The sequence below is a fragment of the Phalangium opilio genome, unplaced genomic scaffold (genome assembly GCF_054372755.1).
Source record: "Phalangium opilio isolate 3A_F unplaced genomic scaffold, DU_Popi_V2 ptg000043l_1, whole genome shotgun sequence".
NCBI classification, from domain to species: Eukaryota; Metazoa; Arthropoda; class Arachnida; order Opiliones; family Phalangiidae; genus Phalangium; species Phalangium opilio.
Window position 1 is genome coordinate 2,974,481 of NW_028324167.1, and position 4,971 is coordinate 2,979,451.

The window sequence follows — 4,971 nt, forward strand, 5'->3', positions numbered from 1 at the left end:
GTCCAAAGGTTTTTTTGAGAGTCCTATCAATGGGTTGTGATCTGTCAGTGCTGTGAAGGGTCTACCATAAGGTAATAATGGAACCTCGAGCAGCCAAATATCAGAGCTAAAAGCTCTTTTTCGATCTGCGCATAGCGTTTCTGGATTTCCATTAAGGCTGCTGATGCGTAGAGCACTGGTAAATTATCCTGTACAATAACTCCTCCAAGTCCCTTTTGGCTCGCATCCACTGCCAAAACAATTGGTTTTTCTGGGTTAAAATGTTGTAGAGTCGGAGCTTCCACTATTAGCTGTTTAAGTTTGTTAAATTCTGCTTCCGCCTGTTCATCCCACTGCCAATCTACGTCGTGTTTCAGTAGTTGTCGTAGGTATGCGTTATTGGTCGATAAGGCTGGTAGAAATCGAGCCACATACGTGATCATTCCCAGAAATCTTTTTAAGGCTTGTTTATCCCCAGGCGCTGGTACTGATATGATTGCTTCCACTTTTGATTCGTGTAGGTTCAACCCCTCTGCCGATACTTCATATCCCAGGAACGTTACTACTTTTTGGCAAAGCTGCATTTTTTCTAGGCCCAGTTTCAACGAATTTTCTTGGGCCTTCAATAAAACGGCTTCCAGCTTTTTCCCATGTTCTTCGATGGTTTGCGCTCCAAAAATTAGATCGTCATAGTATTCAATTGTGTATGTAAGTTCTGAATAAATTTGATCGAAACGTTGCTGGAAAACCTCTGGATATGCCATATGGCATTCTCAGAAAGCGAAACCTTCCAAATGGAGTTCCCATGGTAAGCAGGTTCATCCAATTCCACTTGCCAGAAGGCGGTCTTTGCATCGATAACTGTATAATAGTTTGACTTTGGAATCCTCGCTAGCACATCCTCTGGAGATGGAAGTTGGTAAACTTCTCGGCGTAGCCATATGTTTAGGGCTCTTGGATCCAAGCAAATTCTTACAGTCCCTTGGGGTTTTGGTATGACCACCATTGGATGCACCCACTCCGTGGGGTCTGTAACACTTTTAAAAATTCCCATGTTTTCCATGAGAATTAGTTGAAGCCTTTCAGCTTCTTTCTGTTGTTGTGGAATTCTTCGGGGGGCGTGTATTACCGGCTCTGCTCCAGATGCTAATTTTACCGTATGTACTCGAGGAAGTTTGCCCAATCCCCTGAAGACATTTACAAAATTTTGGATTATTTTAACTTGGCTGGGAGGCGCTGACAATTGTGTCGGATGTGGAATTCGACCACCATTTCCCTTATGTTGGCTGACATTACATGTGCTAACTGGCTGTTCGTTCGGGGCTTCTTGGACTATGCTTCCCTTATTCGTTTTCGGTTGATCTTGGATACTGTGTACGTTTTGGGTATTTATTGTGAGCTCTCTCCTTACTATTCCTAGTGCGGTACATATTTTGAGGCCTAGGATTGTTGGTGCAGATATGTTGACAATGTAGAACGTTGTGTACACATAATTCCCTCTAAATCCACACTTTAGCCTACATTCTCCGAACAGTTTTAATTCTTCTCCCGAGTAGGTTCTGATCTTAGCTGTAGTTGCCATTATGGGTGCTCTATTCCGCTCCGGTATGATTAGGTATGTATTATAAGACATTACATTTGCTTGTGCCCAGTATCAATCTTCATAGGTAGACGTTCCGTTCAGACATGGGCGCTCTTCTCTCCTTTTGGAGCGAAATGAGCGTTTTGAGAGGAGAGAATCAGAAATTAAACTATTGTGAGTGGAGGGTGAGTGGGAGTGCTAGGCGTTTAACAAAACAATAGGCAAAAAAATGAGTGCAACGTTATAATATCATGAAACATTGGAGTGATTCTCTTGGCCAATTCGAAACACAAATTTTAAAAGAGCGTGAGTTTTTACGGGCGGCGTTGAAGGGGTGTAAAAGGGGGTGAGTTTGAAAACCATATGTTTAGCAATGGCTCGTGATTGTGAGAGGTGAATGGGACGAAAAATGTTTTGGGCGAGGGGGTTCTCTCCTTTAAGCTACGCTTTGGAGAGGAGAGAAAATCAAAAACTTTCCACTGTTTCTGGATGGGGGTTACGGTGACTAGAGAGGGAAATAGAGAAACATGACTGCACTTTGAATTAATAACGGGGATTTTTTTGTAAGCTAAGGTGAAGGTTAGTGATTCATTGAGGACGAGACACGGTTCACGGGTAGTTGCGCGGTTTTCAAAAGAGCGTTTTGGAATAAAGCGGTTCCTAAAACAGCGGTTTGCAAAACCGCGTGGAAGCAAAACCGCGGTTGCTGTTTCCGCGTTTCTCAATACAGCGCTATTTCCCAAAACAGCGGTTGCTGTTTCCGCCCAAACTGTGATTGATTGGGAGGGAAATCTCAATTATATTAAGTATATAGAACAAAGAACAATATTATGCAAAAAGGAGTAATGTTATATCGGAAGTAAATATAAAATATAATTTTTTAGAAAAGGCACATTATTTTGGGAAGTTAATGAAGATAAACAACAAAATTTTGGAAAAGGCGTACTTTCGTACGCTCAAGATATAAACGCTGTAATCAAAATGCACTAAAACGAGAATGGCTATAATGGCAAACGCGCTTATGAAAAAGCCGTTTTGGACAATGCTGTTTTGATAACACGCCCAATCGATAACATACCCGAGACACGGCTCTCTAGGTTTGAACATGCTGTAAACACAAATTGTATTTGACAGGCTACAGTCACGTAGCCTAGTGAAATACGAATGCTTATTGGTTGAGCCAATACGTTGAAATTTTTGAGGAACGTTGCTAGGCTGGTAGTGTGGGAAACGCTGGTGTACAAGATTCAATAGAATAAACGAAATGTGAGAGTTAAGCTGAAAGTTTAGGAAAGAAAATTTTGACACTGACAGTTTCCGCAGCTCTCACCCGTGGTGTGCCTTGACGCGCTCTTTTTTTTTATTGGATGGTACTTAATAAACTTAGTTTTAAATGCCAAAATTAGAAAATAAACCAAGAAACAAAGTTCGATTTAATGTAGGACTTAACAAAACCAAGGTAGAACTTGAGGGGCATCGTCTTGAGGTAAGCTAATCGTTTAAGAATCACTGATTTCCGGAAGTTTCTGGACAAAATAAGTAGACGGTGCTTTACAATACAAGTTCTGATTCTGATTCAACAAATAGTGAAGCTCAAAAGCAGAATTTATAAAAAGTATATATATTTTATGTTGCAATGAGTACTGCCACAATTATTGCAGTGACACGGAGGTTGTGCTAGGCCTAGGTTTTAATCGAATTTATCTTAACGGTAATTTATCTTAATTGAGAATAAGATGAGAGGAGACGTAATAAAACTATGAAATAATGAGTATAGTGAGAGGAGTGGAAAACTTTTAATCTTAATTGAGATGAGAGGAGGTTTAATAAAAATACGAGAGAAAATGCGCGGCGAGAAGAGTGAAACATTTTAAATTTTATCTTAATTGAGATGAGAGGAGGTTTATTAAAACTAAGAGATAAAATGAGCAGTGAGAGGAGTGAAAAACCTTTAGTCTTGATTTAAAAACTTGTAAGTAAGTTCGATACTACTCGATGCCAACTTGGTATCGAGTACCGTTTTTGGGATCCGATACTGGTATTGAGTACTTTCGAAAAATCCGAAGCATCGAGTACTTTATCCCCCTTTCTTTTCCCCCTGGAATCGAAGGAAGGTTTATTTTTGAAACTTGCGGCCAATCATTTGCTTTATATTTTAACACGTGAATTTTTCCCTCGTCGACATAGTTTAGTCTCTATACTCCATCCCTAGTAGAGCTCGGCATTTTCGATCAATTATCCACAAATTGGTGGATAACCGATTATTTATGGACAAATTTGTGGATTATAATACGATTTAACATGTAAGTTCTGTGGATAATTTTCGGGTATGGATAAAGATATAATAAAGTAGATAATTGATCGAAAATGCCGAGCTCTAATCCCTAGAGTAGACTGACGTCAGACGTAGCTTCTTCAACCATAGCCCATTCGATCGCGCACAAAACGACGCATGCTGCTCGTGCTATAGAATCCCGTTACATATATAAGCGCGACTTTTGAAGAAAATTTGGAGTAACCGAAAATTAATATTAAGTTCTATAGGAGGAGGTATGTTTTTTGGCCAGTTCCTTCGTCCTTTTGATACAAACGACCTGAAATTTAACTTAAACGCGTTTCGACGTGTTTTATTATACTTAAAAAGATTCTAGCTTTCTAGAGTGGATATTTTTTTATAAAAATTATTTTCCAAAGTCTAAATGATGTCCAGAAATTTTACTCTGAGGTGTGATACAATCTATTCTATTATATTCCAAAGGATTCAAGCTTTCGTACCGAACTTAAAAGGCGTACAGAAAATTTATGTGAATAGCTCTAACTAAATTAAAATCACATCTTAAAAATTAGATTAAATAAATTTAAATTAAAAGTTAAAATATTGCAGCAATGGTTTTCCGAGAAAAAAAACTAATTACAAAGCTTATTATAATTAAATGCGCAAAATCTATTATAGGTGGCGCTTTAAAAAAAGTACTCGATACTTTGGGTATCGAGTATTTTTTTCTCCGATACCGATACCCGGTATCGAATACAATATTCAGTACTCGATAGCGGTATCGATACCAAAAATCTTCGATACTCCCAGCCCTACTTGTAAGAGACGTGAAAATCACAATGATGTTTTGTTTGGGAAAGGAGGGGAGCTTCCCTGTTTTATGGGTATACATTTGGGAAAGGAGCGAGGTTTACTGGAAAGGCCTACTACGGAAAACCTCTGGAGTGAGCTACTCGTTCCCCGCTAAATAACTTTGAGGAGTGGGAGTGGGAGAGGCGGAGGGTTCACCCATGTCTGGTTCCGTTTCAATTTGGATTTCTTCGACCCATTCCTCTAATCCATTATTGTTGAGGATATTAACTTTTAAAAGCATTCCTAGAAAGAGGGCCTCTTCTCCCACATTAGGTTGTAATGT